The sequence below is a fragment of the Dendrobates tinctorius genome, unplaced genomic scaffold, assembly GCF_039654945.1.
Source record: "Dendrobates tinctorius isolate UK_male_01 unplaced genomic scaffold, ASM3965494v1 ptg000116l, whole genome shotgun sequence".
In the NCBI taxonomy this organism is placed as follows: Eukaryota; Metazoa; Chordata; class Amphibia; order Anura; family Dendrobatidae; genus Dendrobates; species Dendrobates tinctorius.
This window is the reverse complement of record NW_027361784.1, coordinates 44,865,927-44,876,345: the sequence shown is the minus strand read 5'-3', so window position 1 is coordinate 44,876,345 and position 10,419 is coordinate 44,865,927. Positions and strand designations below refer to the sequence as shown.

General features: G+C 48.7%; 1 long non-coding RNA gene across 1 annotated transcript; it reads right to left on the bottom strand.

Annotated features, from left to right (window-relative positions):
- Nucleotides 1–9,589: 9,589 nt before the first annotated feature.
- On the bottom strand, nt 9,590–10,135 carry LOC141101387 (uncharacterized). The gene is made up of 3 exons (XR_012234963.1): nt 10,031–10,135; nt 9,772–9,844; nt 9,590–9,655 (listed from the first exon to the last, which is right to left on the bottom strand). It is a non-coding gene; the product is annotated as an uncharacterized lncRNA (long non-coding RNA).
- Nucleotides 10,136–10,419: the final 284 nt, after the last annotated feature.

Genomic DNA, 10,419 nt, shown 5'->3' with positions numbered 1-10,419 from the left:
TTCGGCCTTACTAACTATGTTACTATGCTACTATTGTAAAATAGTTAATAAATAACATTTCCCACATGTCTACTTTACATCAGCACAATTTTGGAAACAAATTTTTTTTTTTAGGACGTTATAAGGGTTAAAAGATGACTAGCGATTTCTCACTTTTACAACAAAATTTACAAAACCATTTTTTTAGGGACCACCTCACATTTGAAGTCATCTTGAGGGGGTCTATATGGCAGAAAATACCCAAAAGTGACACCATTCTAAAAACTGCACACCTCAAGGTACTCAAAACCACATTCAAAAAGTTTATTAACACTTCAGGTGCTTCACAGGAACTAAAGCAACGTGGAAGGAAAAAATGGACATTTTAATTTTTCCAACAAAAATTCTCTTTTAACATCAATTTTTTTCATTTTCACGTGGGTAATAGGATAAAAGGGATCCTAAAATTTGTTGGGCAATTTCTCCTGAGTACACCGATACCTCATATGGTGGTCATAACCCACTGTTTGGGCGCACGGCAGGGCTCGGAAGGGAAGGCACGCCATTTGACTTTTTGAATGGAAAATTAGCTCCAATTGTTAGCGGACACCATTCTGCGTTTGGAGAGCCCCTGTGTGCCTAAACATTGGAGCTCCCCCACAAGTGACCCCATTTTGGAAACTAGACCACCCAATGAACTTATCTAGATGTGTAGTGAGCACTTTGAACCCCCAAGTGCTTCACAGAAATTTATAGCGCATAGCAGTGAAAATAAATAATAATTTTTTTTCCTCAAAAATGATTTTTTAGCCAGCTATTTTTTATTTTCACAAGGGTAACAGGAGAAATTGGACCACAAAAATTGCTATGCAATTTGTCCTGAGTAAACCGATACCCCACATGTGGGGGGAAACAACTGTTTGGGTGCATGGGAGAGCTCATAAGGGAAGGAGGGCCATTTTGGAATGCCGACTTGATGGAATGGTCTGTGGGCGTCATTTTACGTTTGCAGTGCCCCTGATGTTCCTAACCAGTGGAAACCCCCCACAAGTGACCCCATGTTGGAAACTAGACTCCTCAAGGAGCTTATCTAGATGTGTAGTGAGCACTTTGAACCCCCAAGTGCTTCACAGAAGTTTATAAACGCAGAGCCATGAAAATAAAAAACATTTTTTTTTCCTCAAACATGATTTTTTAGCCTGCTATTTTTTATTTTCCCAAGGGTAATAGGATAAATTGGATGCAAAATTTGTTGTCCAGTTTGTCCTGAGTACGCTGGTACTCCATATGTGGTCATAAATCACTGTTTGGGTGTACGGCAGGGCTCAGTAGGGAAGGAGCGCCATTTGACTTTTGAATGGAAAATTACCTCTATTCCTTAGTGGACACCATGTCGTGTTTGGAGAGCCCCTGTGTGCCTAAACATTGGAGCTCCCCCACAAATGACCCCATTTTGGAAACTAGACCCCCTAAGGAACTTATCTAGATGCATAGTGAGCGCTTTGACCCCCCAGGAAGTTCACAGAAGTTTATAACGCAGAGCCATGGCAATAAAAATATTTTTTTTTCCTCAAAAAATGATTTTTTTAGCCCTCTATTTTTTATTTTCCCAAGGCTAACAGGAGAAATTGGACCCCAAAAATTGTTGTCCAGTTTGTCCTGAGTACGCTGGTACCCCATATGTGCGGGGGAACCACTGTTCAGGCACACGTTGGGGCTCGGAAGGGAAGTAGTGACGTTTTGAAATGCCGACTGATGGAATGGTCTGCAGGCGTCATGTACATTTGCAGAGCTCCTGATGTGCCTATACAGTAGAAACTCCCCACAAGTGACCCCATTTTGGAAACTAGACCCCCCCAAGGAACTTATCTAGATGTGTGGTGAGCACTTTGAACCCCCAAGTGCTTCACAGAAGTTTATAGCGCAGAGCCGTGAAAATTAAAAATAATTTTTTTTCCTCAAAAAATAATTTTTAGCCCACAATTTTTTATTTTCACAAGGGTAACAGGAGAAATTGGACCCCAAAAGTTGTTGTCAAGTTTGTCCTGAGTACACTGGTACCCCATATGTGGGGGGGACCACTGTTTGGGCACACATCGGGGCTTGGAAGGTAAGTAGTGACGTTTTGAAATGCCGACTTGATGGAGTAGTCTGAGGGCGTCATGTTACGTTTGCAGAGCCCCTGATATTCCTAAACAGTGGAAACCCCCCACAAGTGACCCTGTTTTGGAAACTAGACCCCCCAAGGAACTTATCTAGATGTTTGGTGAGTAGAGTTGAGTTCGGATTGGGTTTCATGAAACAAAATTTGTTTCAGATGAAACTGGTCCGACTAGGGCAAAAAAAGTCGGAGTTTCGTCAATGGGGAATAAAAGTCGGCATTGAGTGGATGAATGTCATCCGCTCAATGCCGACTTTTATTCCCCATTGACTTGCATTGGGGTTGGGTTTCGGATGAAACTCTGACTTTTTTTGCCCTAGTCGGACCAGTTTCATCTGAAACAAATTTTGTTTCATGAAACCCGATCCGACCAAAGTCGCTCAACTCTAGTGGTGAGCACTTTGAACCCCCAAGTGCTTCACAGAAGTTTATAACGCAGAGCCATGAAAATTAAAAAATCATTTATTTTCCTCAAAAAATTATTTTTTAGCCAGCAATTTTTTATTTTCACAAGGGTAACAGAAGAAATTCGACCCCAAAAGTTGTTGTCCAGTTTGTCCTGAGTACGCTGGTACACCATATGTGGGTGTCATGTTACGTTTGCAGAGCCCCTGATGTTCCTTAGCAGTGGAAACCCCCCACAAGTGACCCCATTTTGGAAACTAGACCCCCCCAAGGAACTTATCTAGATGTGTGGTGAGCATTTTGAACTCCAAAGTGCTTCACAGAAGTTTTTAACGCAGAGCCGTGAAAATTAAAAATCATTTTTGTTCCACAAAATTAATTTTTTAGCCCCTAATTTCTATTTTTTTATTTTCCCAAGGATAACAGGAGAAATTAGACCCCCCAAACTTGTTGTGCAAATTTTACTGAGTATGCTGATACCCCATATGTGGGGGTAAACCACTGTTTGGGCACACGTTGGGGCTTGGAATGGAGGGAGCACTGTTTGACTTTTTGAACGCAAAATTGGCTGGAATAAATGGTGGCGCCATGTTGCGTTTGGAGACCCCGTGATGTGTCTAAACAGTCGAAACCCCTCAATTCTAACTCCAAACCTAACCCCAGCACACCCCTAACCCTAATCCCAACCCTAATCATAACCCTAACTACAACCCTAACCCCAACACACCCCTAACCCTAATCCCAACTCCAACTCAAGCCACAAACCTAACCGTAATCCCAACCCCAACCCACCCCTAACCCTAATTCCAACCCTAACCCTAATTCCAACCCTAACCCTAGTTACAACTCTAACCCTAATCCCAACCCTAATTCCAACCCTAACCCTAATTCCAACCCTAACCCTAACCCTAATGGAAAAATAAAAATAATTTCTTTATTTTGTTATATGTGCTTGCATATGGGGGTGATAAAGGTGGGGTTTATTTACAATTTTTTTCATCTTGATCACTGTGAAAGAATATCATAGTGATCAAAATGAATGAATGAGAATCTGCAACATTTGCAGATTCAGGCGGGCGCACTGAGCATGCACCCACCATTTTCCAAGATGGCGGCACCCTTGAAGCAGGACGGTGGGACACCGGAAGCCAGAGCGGGACATCGGAGGTACCGGGGGGGTGAGGGGAGGTCGGAAGGTGGGGGAGCGGAGAGAAGGGGGAGGGGAGCTGATGATGACGGCGGCGGCACATTGCTACAGTCAGTCGGTATCGGGGGCCGATCGGCCCCGTGAGTCGGGGGGGTCGGATCTGGGTCTCCAGCCATGTCCAATGCTACTGCAGCATCAGCCATGGATGGATTGTAATATTCCATCAATTTTCATTGATGAAATATTACTATCGCTCTGATTTGCTATTTGACTTTTAACAGCCAATCAGAGCAATCGTAGTCACGGGGAGGGGGGCAAAGCCACCCCCCTGTGGTGAAGTACAAAGCCACCTGTATCTGCGGGTCGGGTGACCTTTCATTGACCCCGGTTACCCGATCCACAGGGGGGCTTTGAAGTCATGACACAGGGTATGCGTCATTGGTCAAAATGGCACCGACTTTCTTTACGCATACGCTGTGTCACTGTTCGTGAAGGGTTTAAAACTGCGCATGCACTCCTCCTGCACAAAAATGGCGGCGGTCAGTGAATCATTTGGCTGATCCTGGTGGCAGTGCGTTTCCAACGGTGTTCCGCTGGTGCTACCGCGCAAGAGGATGCGTACGGCGTATACAGGGTGTGTGTAGTGTATACGGCATATACAAAGTGTGTGTGTGGTGCATACAGCATATACAGTGTGTGTGTGTGTGTGGTGCGTATGGCATATACAGTGTGTGTCTGTGTGTGTGTGGTGTGTATGTAGGGAGGAGGGCCCCCGCAGAGTGTCTGGGCCGGAACCAAGGGGACCGCCATCTAGGTTCCTAAGGGAACTGTGCCCAGGGAATGGAGGAGGAGAGTGGACTGCTGGGAGTGACAGGACAGCAAGGGGAGGGGCGAGCATAAAAGGGACAGGAAGTGCACAGGGGAGTCAGTAGGCAGAACGGCAGACACAAGGCAAGAGACTGTGAGAGTTTGAGAGAGCCAGAGTGAGGACAGTGACCAGAGAGGAGACCAATGGCAGAGGGAAGATTTACAGTGGCCTGCGGAGAGGAAGCGCCGAACTTACCGACAAGAGACTGCCGCTTCACTCCAATCCGTGGTCACGACCTGTCCATGGTTATCTGCAGCCGTTGCCGCTGTGCTCCAGCCCGTTGCAGCCTGTCCGCCGCCTCTCACAGCTGCTGCCGCTTCACTCCAGCCCGCGGCTGCAGCCTGCCCACTGCCGCGCCGCTTCAGCCCGTGGCTGCGGCCTCTTCATCATCACCCGCAGCTGACATCACCCCGCTGCAGTCGGCAGTTGGGGCCTACTCCTTGCCTACAGAGAAACACTTGCCTAGGCCCAGGCCGTGCACGTGGCCTGCCAACCGCCACTCCTGGTAACTGCGACACAACCCTGCTTGGGGACTGGAGTCTCATTGAACTCGCTAACGAGCCGAACCCCACTGTTTCTACAGAGGGTTACCTCATCAAAGGACTCCTCAGGGCCTGTTGTGCCCAAACTCCTCCTGGGCGCTGGGGCACCCGAAGACTACGACAGATCTTCAGCAGCTGGGCCCAGCGGCTGCGACGCCAAAGCAGCTTCATCAGAGATGCCGAGGGACGTCAGGACGAATAAGTGACACTATAGGAAATAAAGACCCGTAGTCGGCCATATCGTGGCCCTATAGAAACCGGCCTTTGCCAGGTTAGTCATGTTCTCTTTAAAAGTGTTTGTTTGTGCTGAGTTCCTGCGAGGATAATAGCTGTTACTTTGTTCTGGTTGCTTAGTAAAGCCCTAGCGGCTTAAATTTATAAAAGTTACTCCCCAATGTACAACTCAGTCCCGCATCTCGTCACTGCATCCTGCGTACCTGCTATTACATACATTTGGCATAGTCGGCAGGATTTTTCATAGAAAAAGGAAAGTCCAGCTCAAGGAGTAAAATCCAGAATTTTATTTATTTATTTCATTAAAATATTAGCATAGCTGCTATAGTCATCATTGCGGTTTTTACCCTGACATGGGATAGCCGCACAGAAAGTGCCCAGGAAGTTCTGTACGCGTTTCGAGCAGTATACGCTCTTAGACCGCAGACCAGGGCAGGGCCGTGAACTTGATAGATATCGAGGGCCCCCGTTCCAGCATTTCGCTGGGGGCTATGCTGAGAAACCTGCCTAGGTTTTCCGGCTGTAATACCATGCTATGGAGCTGGACAGAACGGATGTGGGGGCTCTTTTGGATGCACCTGATGACTCCTGACCTGGAAGCCAAAGTAGCTCTCATGGCGTTAGACAGGGAGGCTCGGAATTCAGTAATGTTGAGGCCCCCACGACACCGCAACACCTTTGATAAAGTTTTACAGATTTTAGAACAGACCCATGGGGACCCAACCAATGTGAGAGTTAAGGACCAGGTTGTTCAGTCGGATGCAGGAGGAGGGGGAGACCATCACCCAGTATATGAATGTCCTCCAAGAGTTGCACACGGCCATCGAAAGGAAGGACGGCGTAGGGGTAGGGCCTATTGACATTACACTATGCGACCTGTTGGTGACTGGACGGCGGGACCCGTTAATAAAGCAAGCATTACGGGAGCAGGTCAGAATGAATCCACGTATGGACTTTTCAGAGGTGGGAAGTCAAGCATGCGCTCGAGAGCAGGAGCAGGGGATGGCGGTCCCCGTGGGGAAGGTCCGGAGTGTGGAGGCTTCCGTGAACGCAGTTGAGGAGCCTCAATGGGCAATGGGTGGAGGAGATGAAACATGAATTGAAAAACATCAAGGGCGAGTTGGCCGAAGTGAAAAGAAGGATTGAGTCCGGGACTGGACGGCCTAGTTTCAATCCCGGCCCCTGGGGGCCCCGCTTCACCCGGGGCGGCCGGTCTTCACAGACCCGGTGCTTTGAGTGCGGGGAGCCGGGCCACTTCGCCTGAGAGTTCCCGCGGCATGGGAGATACACACCTCAGCGGCCATTAAACTAGAGGGCTCCGGGCTGGGGGGACGCCGCTTGGAGCCAGAAACCATGATTAGGGGTGGTGGAAGTCCCGAAGATTTGGTGGCAAAATATCCGGTGGTAGGGGCAGAAGTAGAGGGCTGTGCCGTCCGGTGCCTAGTGGACACGGGGTCACAAGTGACAACTTTGCCTGCAACTTATTTCCGGCAGAATTTCCCTGAGGCAGCGAGACCCCAGTGGGGACCCATGATCAGGCTGGTAGCCGCCAATCAACTACCGGTCCCTGTTGCTGGGGTGGTGTGGGTACAGGTGACGCTGTGCGGTAAATCCCTCGGCCACAGAGGAGTGGTTCTGAACCAAGGGGAAACCTATAAGCAGCATCCAATCATTCTGGGCATGAACATACTACGGGAGTTCGGCAATCTGCTCCTCAATGATCCCACGCACGAGATCCTGAAGCAGTGAGGTTCCTGCACGGCCAAAGGACAGGTATTCCAGTAGTTGGTGCGGGAAGCGCGAGTACATCAGGACTGACGGGAGGGCGAGTCTCTGGGCAAAGTTATCGCACCAGCGACTCCCCTGCTTGTACTGCCCCCTGGGCAGACGGTGATGGCCCTGCCAATTAGAGCCTCAATACGCTTGGAGGGCGTAGAGATGCAGGTGGAGCCATGCTACTCAGAGCGCTTGCCTCCTGGCATACTGGTGGCCCCCTGCCTGACCACAGTACAAAAGGGGACCATCCTGGTGCGCTGCATCAACCTTGAAGACCACGACATCGTCCTGAAGCCCCGGACCGAACTGGCCAAGCTAGTAAAGCCTTTGGAAGAAGTGCTGCCGGCCCCTGCGGTTCAATTGAGAGTGCAATCTGAGGACCCTTGGGCAGTAACTATCCGGACTCTACAAGCTACCGAAATCTCAACTCAGGACTCAGGAGAAGGTTCAAAACATCCTGGAACAAATGGGGCCGAGCTCTCCGGACTAACTTCAGCTCAGCTTTCCCAGATAAAAACACTGCTTAGATGGTACCACGAGGTATTTGCTAGTCATGAGGAAGATTTTGGATGTAACACCGCCATCACCCATGGAATTCCCACGGCAGGTGCGGCCCCCATCCACGAACGATATCGACAGATTCCTCCACAGCTCTACCAAGAGGTGAAAACTTTGCTGGCACAAATGCTACGGAAGGGAGTTATCCGAGAAAGCCAAAGCCCCTGGGCGGATCCCATTGTGTTGGTCCACAAAAAGGATGGCACCCTACGGTTCTGCGTGAACTATCGAAAGCTGAATGCTTGCACCATCAATGACTCGTATCCACTACCCCGTATAGAAGAATCCTTGTCCGCCTTGGGGAAGGCGACGTATTTTTCGACTTTGGACTTGGCCAGTGGGTACTGGCAAGTGCCCATGTCAGAAGAAGACAGGGCTAAGACGGCGTTCATACTTCCCATGGGACTATTTGAGTTCAATTGAATGCCGTTCGGACTGGCCAACGCCCCTGGGACCTTTCAGCGGTTGATGGAGTGGTGTCTGGGAGATCTCAATTTCGAGGCCACGTTAATATACCTAGATAATATCATCATCTATGCTGCCACGTTTGAGGACCACCTGAGGCGGTTGGGGCAGGTACTCGGCCGGCTGCAAAAGTACGGGTTGAAGGTAAAACCCCAAAAATGCCACCTATTTCACACCCAGATCGAATATCTGGGCCATATCGTCTCGGAGGAGGGCGTAAGGCCGTCCCAGGAAAAGACTGCTGCCATCCAGGTATGGAATACCCCTGAGACAATAAAAGACATGCAGGCCTTCCTGGGGTTGGCTGGATACTACCGTTGTTTCGTAAAGAATTTTGCATGTCGAGCTCGAGCCCTGCATGACCTGCTGAAAGGGGCTCCTGCTGGGGCAAATGGACGGAAAATCCAGTGGCTACAACCCCAAGAAGAGGCCTTCCAAGACGTTAAGGCCGACTCTCGGGTGCCCCGGTGTTAGCTTATGCAGATTTCTCGCAACCGTTCATCCTGCACACTGACGGGAGTCTTCACGGGCTAGGGGCTGTGTTTTCACAAGTTCAAGACGGCCAGGAGAGAGTGATCGCGTATGGAAGCCGCTCACTTCATGATTCCGAGCGCAACCCTGACAATTACAGCTCCTTTAAGCTCGAATTCCTTGCAGTAGTGTGGGCCATGATGGAGCAGTTCGCAGAGTACCTGGAGGGCTCCGAAGTAGTGGTGCGGACCGACAATAACCCACTGGCTCATTTGGAGAACGCCAAACTGGGGGCTCTGGAACAAAGGTGGGTGGCCCGGATGGCGAAATTCAACTATAAGATCATCTATAAAAGAGGGGCCGAGAATGTACACGCTGACACCCTCTCCAGGATCCGACATACAACCACAGGGAAGAGTCGAGATGACGAACTGGAAGGGGAAGAGATACCGTTCGCCTTCACCGCTGCCGTGCTCACAGCTGCCACCCAGAAAGTACTCCCCTCGGAGACCCTAAGAGGCATGCTGGAGCCATCCCGTGATAAATGGATCCAACAGCATCAAGAAGACGAAGAAATTGGGCTTCTCCGGAAATGGGTAGCCGCTGGCAAACTGCCCACTGACTCCCAAAGACAGACTTTGACTCAGGACATGCCTATTAAGAGAGCACGGCACTCAGGAATAGTTTGGTTGTTGGTGCTCAAGTCGGGTATCCAACCCATCAATCAAAAATGACAAAAATCTTGGCACTCAATATGTGAAATATTCAGACACTTTTATTTTGTGCATCCAGACAGAAAGGTTTAAACGTTTTGGTCCAGCATAGGACCTTCATCAGAAAAATCTCGCTTACTGAAATATACATACAAAAAATGAACAAGAACAAAGCGTTAATTGCTGTCCGCATCATCACAGAAATACATACTAACAAAAGACATGACAAAAATATATGCTCCAACTTCATCAAAAATTCAAAGAAGAGAGAGATGGCTAGTAGAGGTACTATCCAAGGGTGCTTTGCTGAGTCAGGCGATGGTAACTCCAAAAGTGCTATGCTGGTCGTTAAGGAAGAGGGAGCCTATAAGTGAGTATTGTTGAGCATAGAAGGAACTACAACAGATAATAACTCGTAATAGTATGGTGCGCCCTTGTGCTTTGAAGGATACAGGTATAGCGATATCTCATACATGTGCAATCTAGTGCTTCCAAGATGGCTAGGAATAGAAGTCACACCAATACCTGAAATAAATAAATCCTTGCAATGGTAGCCAAAAGAAGGACAAAGTAGAGAGTCTAAAAGCAAAATGGAGGTTCTAATTAAATGCAATAGATGTGACACAATGTATATGGCAGTCATATAGCAGCACAGAACCAACTACTGTATGTGTGGTCATATAGACTGAAAAAAGGTCTAAGATGGAATACCTGGATGGCCAGTGGAAATGTTAAATGGCTGGCGTCTGGAAAGCGTATGTGGACTGAGCCGTCCAAAATTAGAACAGGCAGCTGTAAAATAAATGGCCTATCAACCAGTGAAATACAAGAGGGAGGCAAGGAATAGGTTGAAGGAAGATAAATGTACCTGTGCAGCGTAGGGCTTCAGAAAAGGGACCTCCAGGGTCACTAAAATAAGGAGTGAAGACAGCGCTGTTAGCAGTGGGTATGCAACCTCTAGAATTGAATTGCGCTGTAAAAATGAGAAAGAAGGAAAGGTGTGAAGTTAAGTGACAGGAGTCCGGCATGCACCTCATCTCCTGCTCTATTTACCTGGTGAAGCCCTGGTCTGTGGTCTGGCTGCCCTGTGTGGAAGACAC